Source organism: Panthera onca, chromosome B4 (genome assembly GCF_046562875.1).
Source record: "Panthera onca isolate mPanOnc1 chromosome B4, mPanOnc1 haplotype 2, whole genome shotgun sequence".
In the NCBI taxonomy this organism is placed as follows: domain Eukaryota; kingdom Metazoa; phylum Chordata; class Mammalia; order Carnivora; family Felidae; genus Panthera; species Panthera onca.
The window spans coordinates 47,851,041-47,864,427 of NC_138345.1; positions in this window are offsets into that span (position 1 = coordinate 47,851,041).

The window sequence follows — 13,387 nt, forward strand, 5'->3', positions numbered from 1 at the left end:
GGGAGTGTTGGATCATATAGTAATTCTATTTTTAACTTTTTGAGGAAACTCCAAGGCAGCAGACCATTTTACATTCCCATGAACAGCGTCCAACTGTTGCAATTTCTCCAAATTCTCGCTAACTCTTGTTATTTTTTACTGTTTTGATAGTGGCCATCCTAATGGGTATGCGGTGGTTTTGATTTACATTTCTCTGAGGATTAATGACCTTGCATCTTCTCACATACTTGTTGGCTATTCATCATCTTATTTTTAAAATGAGTAAAATATGTGTAAGTCAAAAAGTGAGTATTCCCTAACTTCCTTTGTCCTCTGGCTTTGTGTGAACTCACTTGCCAGAAACCTGTATGAACTGCCTATCCCATTCTCTGTGTTTCCAACTCGGGTAAACTATTGCTGGAGAAAAATCACATAGTCAGGAAGATTGTATTGCCCCAAATTAATGGCTACTTGCCTCAGCTGTGTCTCCAATGTAGCTCGACAATCCTACAATTTTTTTCAAGTCAGCTTCCTCACCCTGAGTTGTTACCATACTTCCATGATTCTCTAAGACATCATCCTTGATACTTCTTGCAATAAAGAAATGTTTGGAAGACAAAACATAATCATACCAAACATATACAGTTCAAGAAACATCCAATTTCAGCAATATTAATTTTTTTAAAAAGTGTCTCAGAGTGAAGAAATATATTCCCAACTTTCTCCCATCTCCTCAACTCTCATACTCCACCACCTCTCTCTCCCCTCATGCCAAATTTAGTGTCTGTTACGTAGTCAAAACAAAAAACAAGGTATAGGAGTTTTTGTGTTTCCTGCCACCAAATCTACAAACTTACTAAAATGGTCTTCCTCCATGTAATTAAGGAGGAGGCAAGGTTGAGACTAGGGTGCAGAATTCAGGAGGCATTCATTCCCATCGCTGGTCCTGAATTTGCAAGACCCTGAGAGTGGAAGTGTATACTTAAATTTTGTGTCCTATGGTTCCTGCTAGCCTTGTTCTAGTTCTGGCCCTGAGAAGAGGTATCCCTTCTTTTATCCAAATCTTAGTCTGGTTTCCAATTCTTTCCATCATCCTTCTCAGGAACTGTGCTCCCACCATTTCCTCTCTCCTGGATTTTCAGCTTCTTGCTCTATATTGAAATCTGTCCCTTTAGCATCCTCTCATCTTTGAAAAGACAAGCAAAAAAGCCTCCTCTGACCATATCTCCCTTAAACCACCACTTTTAACATTTCCCTTTCTCTTTTTGCCAACAGTTGATAAGCATCGATAAAAAAAAAAAAACCTCAAAGTTTTATATGCTTGCCATTAATTTCTTAAGCATTTGATTTCTATCTACAGCTACCCCCATCTTGGCACTAAAACTGCTATTGCTTAGATCAGCGGTTCCTAACGTGTAGTCTGGGAACTGGTGGACATTCCTAAGACTCTTTCAGGGGTTCTGTGAGGTCAACACAATTTTCCTGTAAAATTAAGATTCTACTTGCCTTTTTCAATCTCACTCTTTCACAAACGGACAGCAAATTTCTCAAGAGACTACATGATGTGTTGAATCACAACAGATGGAATGCTGAAGCAGATTTGAGAATCTAGCTCTTATTAAGCCAGATAGTAAAATTTTTCAGAAATGTAAAACAATGCCATTTTTTCCACCCATTTTGTTTGTTTGTTTTGGATACTACAGTCATTTATCGTGGTTGGCCATGAAGTATTCATTTTGTATATTGCTAGATTTGATTTGGTAATTTTCATTAAGAAAATTTTCTATTTATATTCTTTAATTCATCCAATTAAAAATTATTTATTTAAATTCAAGTTAGTTGTCATACAGTGTAGTATTGGCTTCAGGAATAGAACCCAGTGATACATCACTTACATATAACACCCAGTGGTCATCCGAACAAGTGTCCTTTTTATTTATTTATTTATTTATTTATTTATTTATTTATTTATTTTTTCAACGTTTTTTATTTTATTTTTGGGACAGAGAGAGACAGAGCATGAACGGGGGAGGGGCAGAGAGAGAGGGAGACACAGAATCGGAAACAGGCTCCAGGCTCTGAGCCATCAGCCCAGAGCCTGACGCAGGACTCGAACTCACAGACCGCGAGATCGTGACCTGGCTGAAGTCGGACGCTTAACTGACTGCGCCACCCAGGCGCCCCACAAGTGTCCTTTTTAAAGCCCATCATACATTTAGCCCATCCCCCACCCACTTCCCTTCCAACAACCCTGTTTGTTCTCTATATTTAAGTCTCTTAATGGTTTGCCTCCCTCTCTGTTTTTATCTTATTTTTCTTTCCCTTCTCCTATGTTCATCTGTTGTGTTTCTTAAATTTCACATATGAATGATATCATGTGATATTTGTCTCTCTCTGACTGATCTATTTCACTTAGCATAATACACTCAAGTTCCATCTACGTTGTTGCAAATGGCAAGGTTTCATTCTTTTTGATGGCTGAGTAATTGTCCCGTGTGTGTGTGTGTGTGTGTGTGTGTGTGTGTGTGTGCATCACATCTCCGTTACCCATTCATCTGTCGATGGACATTTGGCCTCTTTCCATACTTTGGTTATTGTCGATAGTGTTGCTATAAACATTGGAGTGTATGTGCCCCTTCAAAACAGCATACCTGTATCCTTTGGATACACACCTAGTAGTGCAATTGCTGGGTCAGAGGATAGTTCCATTTTTAACTTTTTGAGGAACTTCTATACTGCTTTCCAGAGTGGCTACACCAGTTTTCCTTCCCACCAACAGTGCAAAAGGGTTCCTCTCTTTCCACATCCTTGCCAACATCTGTTGTTTCCTGAGTTGTTAATTTTAGCCATTCTGACAGGTGTGAGGTGGTATCTCATTGTGGTTTTGATTTGTATTTCCCTGTTGATGAGTAATGTTGAACACTGGATTATTTGTGTTTTGGGTGTTGAGTTTGTTAAGTTCTTTATAGATTTTGCATACTAACCCTTTATGATATGTCATTTGTAAATGTATTCTCCCATTCTGTAAGTTGCATTTTGATTGTTTCCTTCACCGTGCAGAAACTCTTTATCTTCATGAGGTCCCAATAGTTCATTTTTGCTTTTGTTTCCCTTGCCTCCAGAAACGTGTTGAGTAAGAAGTTGCTGTGGCCAAGGTCAAAGAGGTTGCTACCTGTGTTCTCCTCTAGGATGTTCACGGTTTCCTGTCTCACATTTAAGTCTTTCATTCATTTTGAGTTTATTTTTATGTATGGTGTAAGAAAGTGGTCCAGGTTCATTCTTCTGCATGTTGCTGTCCACTTTTCCCATTTGCTGAAGAGACTGTCTTTTATCATTGGATACTCTTTCCTGCTTTGTTGAAGATGAGTTGGCCATACATTTGTGGGTCCAATTCTGGGTTCTCTGTTCTATTCCATTGAACTATGTGTCTGTTTTTATGCCAGTACCATACTGTCTTGATGATTGTAGGTTTGTAATACAGCTTAAAGTCCGGAATCATGATGCCTCCAGCTTTGGTTTTCTTTTTCAACATTAGTTTGGCTATTTGGGATCTTTTCTGGTTCCATACAAATTTTAGGATTGTTTGTTCTAGCTCTGTGAAGAATGCTGGTGTTATTTTGATAGGGGTTGCATTGAATGTGTACATTGCTTTGGGTAATATAGATATTTTAACAATATTTGTTCTTCCAGTCCATGAGCATGGAATGTTTTTCCATTTCTTTGTGTCTTTCAATTTCTTTCATAAGCTTTCTATAGTTTTCAGATCTTTTACCTCTTTGGTTAGGCTTATTCCTAGGTATCTTCTGTTTTTTGTTGTTGTTGTTTGTTTTGTTTTGTTTTGTTTTTTGTTTTTTTGGTGCAATTGTAAATGGGATTGATTCCTTGATTTCTCTTTCTGCTTCTTCATTATTGGTGTATAGACATGCAACTGATTTCTGTACTTTGATTTTATATCCTGCAACTTTGCTGAATTCACATAGCAACTCTAGCAGTTTTTTGGTGGAGTCTTGCAGGTTTTCTATGTAGAGTATAATATCATCTGTGAAAAGTGAAAGTTTGAGTTCTTCTTTGCCAATTTGGATGCCCCCCCCCTTTTTTTTTCATTTTGTTTTCTGATTGCTGAGGCTAGGACTTCCAATACTATGTTGAACAACAGTGGTGAGAGTGAACATCCCTGTAGTGTTCCTGACCTTAGGGGGAAAGCACTCAGTTTTTCCCTATTGAGGATGAAAATAGCTGTGGGCCTTTTATATAAGGCTTTTATGATGTTAAGGTATGTTCCCTCTATTCCTACTTTCCTGAGGGTTTTTATTAAGAAAGGATGCTGTATTTTGTCAATTGCTTTTCCTGCATCTATTGAAAGGATCCTATGGTTCTTGCCTTTTCTTTTATTAACGTGGTATATCACATTGGTTGACTTGTGATGACTGAACCAGCCCTGCAGTCCAGGAATAAATCCCACTTGATCATGATGAATAATTCTTTTAATGTACTGTTGATTTCAATTTGCTAGTATCTTCTTGAGAATTTTTGCATCCATATTCATCAGGGATATTGGCTAGAAATTCTCCTTTTTAGTAGGGTCTTTGTCTGGTATTGGAATCAAGGTAATGGTGGCTTCATAGAATGAGTTTGGAAGCTTTCTCTTCATTTGTATTATTTGGAACAGTTTAAGAACAATAGGCATTAACCATTCTTTTAAACATTTGGTAGAAAACCCCCAGGAAGCCATCTGGCCCAAGACTCGTGTTTGTTGGAAGATTTTTTGATAACTGATTCAATTTCTTTACTGGTTATGGGCCTGTTCAAATTGTTCTATTTCTTTCTGTTTCAGTTTTGGTAGTATGTGAGTTTTTAGGAGTTGGTCCATTTATTCCATATTGCCCAGCTTTTTGGCATATGATTTTTCATAGTATTCTCTTATAATTATTTATATTTCCGTGGTGTTGGTTATGATCTCTCCTCTTTCATTCATGATTTTATCTATTTGGGTCTTCTCTCTTTTCTTTTTGAGAAGTCTGGCTAGGAGTTTATTCATTTTGCTTACTCTTTCAAAAAACCAGCTTTTAATTTTTTGTTTTTATATCATTTTTTAAAAATATAATTTATTGTCAAATTGGTTTCCATACAACACCCAGTGCTCATCCCAACAAGTGCCCTCCTCCATGCCCATCACCCAATTTCCTCTCTCCCCCAACCCCTTAGTTTGTTCTCAGTCCTTAAAAATCTCTCATGGTTTGCCTCCCTCCCTCTCTGTAACTTTTTTGCTCCCCTCCCCCTCCCCCATGAGCCTCTGTTAAGTTTCTCAAGATCCACATATGAGTAAAAATATATGGTATCTGTCTTTCTCTGACTGACTTATTTCACTTTGCATAATATCCTCCAGTTCCATCCATGTTGCTGCAAATGGCCAGACTTCATTCTTTCTCATTGCCAAGTAATATTCCATTATATATATAAACCACATCTTCTTTATCCATTCATGAGTTGATGGACATTTAGGCTTTTTCGCTAATTTGGCTATTATTGAAAGTGCTGCTATAAACATTGGGGTACATGTGCCCCTATGCATCAGCACTCCTGTATTCCTTGGGTATATTCCTAGCAGTGCTATTGCTGGGTCATAGGGTAGTTCTATTTTTAATTTTTTGAGGAATCTCCACACTGTGCAGAGCAGCTACACCAGTTTGCATTCCTACCAGCAGTGCAAGAGGGTTCCCATTTCTCCACATCCTCTCCAGCATCTATGGTCTCCTGATTTGTTCATTTTAGCTACTCTGACCGGTGTGAGGTGGTATCCCAGTGTGGTTTTGATTTGCACTTCCCTGCACTGCAATCCCAGACCTTAGCCTCTACTACAAGGCTGTAATCATCAAGACAGTATGGTATTGGCACAAAAACAGACACATAGACCAATGGAATAGAATACAGACCCTAGAACTGGACCCACAAATGTATGGCCAGCTAATCTTTGACAAAGCAGGAAAGAGAATCCAATGGAAAAAAAGACAGTCTCTTTAACAAATGGTGCTGGGAGAACTGGACAGCAACATGCAGAAGAATGAAACTAGACCACTTTCTTACACCATACACAAAAATAAACTCACAATGGATGAAGGACCTGAATATGGGACAGGAAACCATCAAAACCCTAGAGGAGAAAGCAGGAAAAAACCTCTTTGACCTCAGCCGCAGCAATTTCTTACTCGACACATCTCCAAAGGCAAGGGAATTAAAAGCAAAAATGAACTACTGGGACCTCATCAAGATAAAAAGCTTCTGCACTGCAAAGGAAACAATCAACACAACTAAAAGGCAAGCGACAGAATGGAAAAAGATATTTGCAAATGACATATGGGGTAAAGGGCTAGTATCTAAAATCTATAAAGAACTCACCAAACTCTATACCCGAAAAATAAATAAGCCAGTGAAGAAATGGACAGAAGACATGAATAGAAACTTTTCCAAAGAAGACATCCAAATGGCCAACAGATATATATCATTTATTTCTGCTGTAGTCTTTATTATCGCCCTTCTACTGGTTTTGAGCTATATTTGCTGCTCCTTCTCTGGCTCTTTTAGGTGTAAGGTTAGGTTGTATATTTGGGACCTTTCATGCTTCTTGAGATAGGCCTGAATTGTAATGTACTTTCCACTTACAATTGCCTTTACTGCATCCCAAAGGGTTTGGACTACCGTGTTTTCATTTTCATTTGTTTCCTTTGATTTTTAAAAATTTATTCTTTAATTTTCTGGTTAACCCATTCATACTTTTTTTTTTAATGTTTTATTTATTTTAGAGAGAGACAGAGTGTGTGTGTGTGAGCAGGAGAGGGGCAGAGAGTGAAGGAGACACAGAATCTGAAGCAGGCTCCAGCTGAGTTGTCAGCACAGAGCCCAATGCAGGGCTTGAACCCACCAACTGTGAGATAATGACCTGAGCTGAAGTTGATGCTTAACCAACTGAGCCACCCAGGTGCCTCACCCATTCATTCTTCAGTAGGATGTTCTTTGACGTCCATGTATTTGAGGGATTTCCAATTGTTTTCTTGTAATTGATTTTAAGCTTCATTGCATCGTCATCTGAAAATATGCAGGGTGTGATCTTGATATTTTTGTACTTGTGGAGGGCTGATTTGTGATCCAGTATGTGATCTATTTTGGAGAATGTTTCATGTGCACCTGAGAAGAATGTGTATTCTGGTGCTTTAGAATGAAATGTTCTGAATATATCTATTAAGTCTATTTGGACCAATGTGTCATTCAAAGACATTGTTTCTTTGTTGAGTTACTGCTTAGATGATCTCTCCATTGTTGTAAGTGGGGTATTAAGGTCCCCTACTCATATGGTATTATTATTAATAAGTTTCTTTATGTTTGTTATTAATTTGTTTATATACTTGGGTGTTCCAAGTTGGAGGCATAAATATTTACAATTCTTAGATCTTCTTGATGGGTAGACCCCTTTAATTATGATATAATGCCCTTCTTCATCTCCTGTTATAGTCTTTGTTTTAAAATCTAGTTTGTCTTGCAAAAGAATGAACTTGGAACACTTTCTTACAATGAACCTGGACCACTTTCTTACACCATACATAAAAATAAACTCAAAATGAATGAAAGACTTAAATGTGAGACAGGAAACCGTGAACATCCTAGAGGAGAACACAGGTAGCAACCTCTTTGACCTTGGCCACAGCAACTTCTTACTCAACACGTTTCTGGAGGCAAGGGAAACAAAAGCAAAAATGAACTATTGGGACCTCATGAAGATAAAGAGTTTCTGCACGGTGAAGGAAACAATCAAAATGCAACTTACAGAATGGGAGAATACATTTACAAATGACATATCATAAAGGGTTAGTATGCAAAATCTATAAAGAACTTAACAAACTCAACACCCAAAACACAAATAATCCAGTGTTCAACATTACTCATCAACAGGGAAATACAAATCAAAACCACAATGAGATACCACCTCACACCTGTCAGAATGGCTAAAATTAACAACTCAGGAAACAACAGATGTTGGCAAGGATGTGGAAAGAGAGGAACCCTTTTGCACTGTTGGTGGGAAGGAAAACTGGTGTAGCCACTCTGGAAAGCAGTATAGAAGTTCCTCAAAAAGTTAAAAATGGAACTATCCTCTGACCCAGCAATTGCACTACTAGGTGTGTATCCAAAGGATACAGGTATGCTGTTTTGAAGGGGCACATACACTCCAATGTTTATAGCAACACTATCGACAATAACCAAAGTATGGAAAGAGGCCAAATGTCCATCGACAGATGAATGGGTAACGGAGATGTGATGCACACACACACACACACACACACACACACACACGGGACAATTACTCAGCCATCAAAAAGAATGAAACCTTGCCATTTGCAACAATGTGGATGGAACTAAAATATATTATGCTAAGTGAAATTAGTCAGAGAAAGACAAATATCATATGACTTCACTCATATGTAGAATTTAAGATACAAAACAGATGAACATAAGGGAAGGGACGCAAAAATAATATAAAACAGGAAGGGGGACAGACAATTAAAAGACTCTTAAATACAGAGAACAAATGGAGGGTTGCTGGAGGGATATTGGGTGGGAGGATGGGCTAAATGGGCAAGAGGAATTAAGGAGGAGACTTGTTGGATGAGCCATGGGTGTTATATATACAGGATGAATCACTGGGTTCTACTTCTGAAATCATTATTACACTATATGTAACTAACTTGGATGTAAATTAAAAATAAATAAATAAAATAAAGTTAACTGAAATGAAAAAAATAAATAAAAATGACAATTTTAAAATATATGGAAAATAGCAATGCTGCCTACATCATAGAATATGTAAAAAATAAAATCCAAATGCATTAAACATTTAAAGACAGAAAAGAAATACATTTTTGGTCTTGGAGTAGAAAAAAATTTTTAAGCAGAACAGAAAACACGAAACTTATAAAGGAAATACAAAAACTAACATTTTTGTGGCAAAATGTGTAAGGGTATCTATTGCAGAAATGTTCATAATAATCAAAAATAGAATACAAACTAAATGTCCACTAATAAACAAAATATGACAGTCATAAAATATTATGTACCCATTAAAAAGAATGAGGTATTTCTGAACATGCAAACATAGAAAATGCTCTAAAATATATTATTAGGTTACAAGAGAAATTTCAGAAAAATATGTATAGCTAATTTTGTTTTAATTAAAATGTATGGGGGTATGTGTGTATGAGTAAGTTTTTGCATAATAAGAATACTATTTTGAAAAAAAATAAAACCTAGCTTTTCTGATATAAGTATGGCTACTCTGGCTTTCTTTTGACGTCCATTAGCATGATAGATGGATCTCCATCCCCTAATGTTCAATCTGCAGTTGTCTTTAGGTCTAAAATGAGTCTCTTGCAGGCAACATATAGATGGATTTTTTTCTTCTTTATCCATTCTGATACCTTATGCCTTTGGATTGGAGCATTTAGTCCATTTACATTAATTTTTTAAAAATGTTTATTTATTTTTGAGAGAGAGTGAGAGAGAGAGAGAGAGTTGGGGAGAGGCAGAGGGAAAGACACAGAATCTGAAGCAGGCTCCAGGATCTGACCTGTCAGCAGAATGCTCAGCATGGGGCTCTAACCCACAAACTGTGAAATCATGAACTGAGCAAAACTCAGATGCTTAACCAATTGAGCCACCCAGGCACCCCTAGTCCAGTTACATTCAGAGTGATTATTGAAAGATATGAATTTAGTGCCATTGTGTTACCTGTAGAGTTGTTGTTTCTGATGATGTTCTCTGGTCCTTTGTAGTCTTTCTTGCTTTAGTCTTTTTTTATTCTCCCCTCAGAGAGTCCCCATTAAAATTTCTTGCAAGGCTGGTTAGGTGGTCACAAACTCCTTTGTTTTTTTTTTTTTTTATGTTTTTATTTGTTTTTGAGACAGAGAGAGACAGAGCATGAGCAGGGGAGGGGCAGAGAGAGAGGGAGACACAGAATCTGAAGCTGGCTCCAGGCTCTGAGCTGTCAGCACAGAGCCCAACCTGGGGCTCAAACTCACATACTGTGAGATCATGACCTGAGCTGAAGTCAGATGCCTAACCGACTGAGCCACCCAGGCACCCCTGGTTTTTATTCATAAGAGAAAGGCTTCATTTCTCTTTCTATTCTGAATGACAGCATTGCTGGATAAAGGATTCTTGGCTGCATATTTTTCTTATTCAGCACATCGAATATTTCCTGCCACTCTCTTCAGGCCAGCCAAGTTTCAGTAGACAGGTCTGCTACTAACCTTATGTCTAATCTTGTAGGTTAAGGACCTAGCTGCTTTCAGAATTCTCTCTTTATCCTTTTATTTTGCAAGTTTCACTATGATATGTCATGGCGTTGACCTGTTTTGTTAATTTTGTAGGGAGTTCTCTGTGCCTCTTGGACTTGGATGCCTGTTTCCTTCCCCAGATCAGGGAAATTCTCAGGTAGAATTTGTTAAAAAAACAAAACAAAACAACTCTGTCCCTTTTCCCCACTCTTCTTCCTTGACTCCTATAATATAGATATTGTTTCATTTCATGGAATCACTTAGTTCTCCAAGTCTTTCTCTGTGATCTAGTAATTTCCTTTCCTTCTTTTTTCAGCTTCATTATTCTCCATAGTTTTATCTTCTGTTTCACCTATTCTCTCCTCTACTTCTTCAATCCTTATTGTCACTGTATCCAGTTTATTTTGCATCTCAGTTATAGCATTTTTAAATCCATCCCGACTAGTTCTTAGGTGTTTGATCTCTGAAGTGTTTCTCTGGTGTCTTCTGTTATTTTCTCAAGCCCAGCTCATAGTCTATGACTGTTGTTCTAAAATTTTGTTCAGATACATTGCCTATATGTTTTTTTGAACAAGTTTCTGGCTGTGATTTCTTCTTGACCTTTCTTTTGGGGATAATTCCTCTGTCTTGTCATTTTGGCTACGTGTCTGTCCTTTGCATGTTTTAAAAGCTTATTATATTTCCTGCACCTGACAGCACTACTATATTAAAAAGGGGGGGGGGGGGCGCCTGGGTGGCTCAGTTGGTTGAGCATCCAGCTTCCACTCAGGTCATGATCTCACAGTTTGTGAGTTTGAGCCCAGCGTCGGGCTCTGTGCTGACAGCTCAGAGCCTGGAGCCTGCTTCAGATTCTGTCTCCCCCTCTCTCTGCCCCTCCCCTGCTAGTGCTCTGTCTCTCTCTCTCTTAAAAATAAATAAACATTAAAAAATGTAATAAAAAGGGGTCAGACACTGTGTAGGGCCTGGCACTTCAGGAAGTGTTTCTGGTATATGCTGCATGCACTCTTCTGTTGTGTTTTGGCTACTCTTTCCCACTGGTCATTCCTCTGCAGAGCTCCTCCTTGCTTGCAGTCTTGGAGTGTTTGGACCTTTAAGTGTGTTTTGATTTGTTTGTTGAAGTAACCCTGGAAAAAAATGGTAGCGGGGCGGGGAGAAGCCTGATCCCCAAAAAAAGAGAAAAGGAATGAGAACAAAAAAACTCAGAGAATCAAAAACCTGTAAGGCTGATTTCAAAGACAAAGAAAGGAAAAAGAAAGAAAAAAGCAGAAGAAAAGAAAAAAAGAAGCAAAAAAAAAAAAAAAAAGAGAATGAAAATGCCTGATCCAAATAAAAAGAGAAAAGGAAAACAAAACAAAACAAATAAGAAACCATCAGCCTGATTCCAAAAGAAAAAAAGGAGAAGGGAAAAAAGAAAAGAAAAGAAAAGAAAAGAAAAGAGCTGTCTGTTGGTGGATGGGGGGTGCTGCCTGTCTGTGCTGGTCTGGAGGAGAGGCCAGCTGAATTGGCTCGAGTCAGTCTTGCCCCAGTAAATAAGCAGTTGCCAGGCACAGGAGGCCAGGTTTGGGATAAGTGGGTCCTGCCTCCTTTGGGGGCTGCTGTGTTGCTCTCTGAAGTCCCCCCATGTTGGTGTTGGGGTAATAATGGTGCCACCTCAGTCTCTTATCCTCCAAACAGCGATCTCAACCCCTGCTGTTCAGGCAGCCCTCATAGAATAGGAAGGGCAGTGGGCTCGCCCTACACCACAACTCTCCTGGATTTTTTTCTTTGGCGTGTGGCTGGGATTCAAAACCTAAAGTCTTAAAGGACCCGCCACTTCACGGATAGGCTCCCCCGTTCTGGAGCAGAGCCTCTCTACTCTGCTGTTGAAAGGCCTTTGGCTGGTACCTTCAGGGTCTTTTGTCCTTGGGGAAGCAATAAACCGTCTTCCAAAAGTACTCCAGGAAGGGGACTGTTCTCTCCTAGCGCACCCTGGAGATCTTTATACCACCCTATGCACTCAAAGTCCAGCTCCCTCCTCCCCAGGAGTTTGCATCACAGCTCTGCTCCACAGAAAGTCAGGCACTTTCAAAACCTCAGAGTTTGAGCTCCAAAAGCTGTTTGCAAAAAAACCTGGGACATTCAATACATCTTTTTTCCCAGTCCGTGGTCCAGAGAGGTTTCCCTCTTGTGCTAACTCGATGCCATACTTTCTCAACCCCTCTCTCTCTTCCTTTTGTCCTCCATGGAAAGTGTTCCTTCCCCTCCACAGCACCACCATTTTTCTCTCTCCAATTCACATCCACGCACCTTGCACCTGCCAGTTGTCTTCCTTCCACTGTGGAGATCCTTCCGCCAGTCCTTAGATCAATTTCCTGGGTGTTCCAAGTAATTAGACATCAATACAGCTTTGAGGGATGAGGAAAGCTCAGTGTCCCCCCTACTTCTCCACCAAGTTAACTCTAATTTGCCTAATTTTTTAATTTTTATTTTTTGCAGTGTCTTTAGCACATTTCGGTATTAAGGTTATTCCGACCTAACAAAATGAATTAAAGTGTTCCTTCCTCTCCTGGTTTTGAAAAAATATTTTGTGTAATATTGGTATTATTTCTTCCTTAAGTGTATAAAAGAATTCATATGTGGATCTGGTGCATCTGGGTTTAGAGTTTTCTAAATTGTGGCCTATTTAGATTTCCCATTTAAAAAAAATTGTATTTTTTCTGATTCCTGGTGATGTTGAACATTTCTTCTTTGGTGTTCATATCCTTTACCCAATTTCTTGTGTAGCCTAAACACTAATCTTTTATCACTTGTAATCTTTAATAAATGCCTTATCCATCTGCCTAGGATCTAACTATTTTTCTAGTATCTTTTGTCATATAATTTTGATATTAAAAAAACCATCATTCCTTCCTTTTAAAACGTATGCTTTTTGGGTTCTTAAGAATCCTTTCCTCCCCACCAATACCCCCAATATCATGTAGTCTCTCTCCAACATTTGTTTATTCTGATAGTTTTGATTTATACAGTTAAATATTTTAATTATCACGAGAGTTAAACTGCTTAAGTTTAAGGTATACAGTGTGTTGATTCAGTTCACTTATATG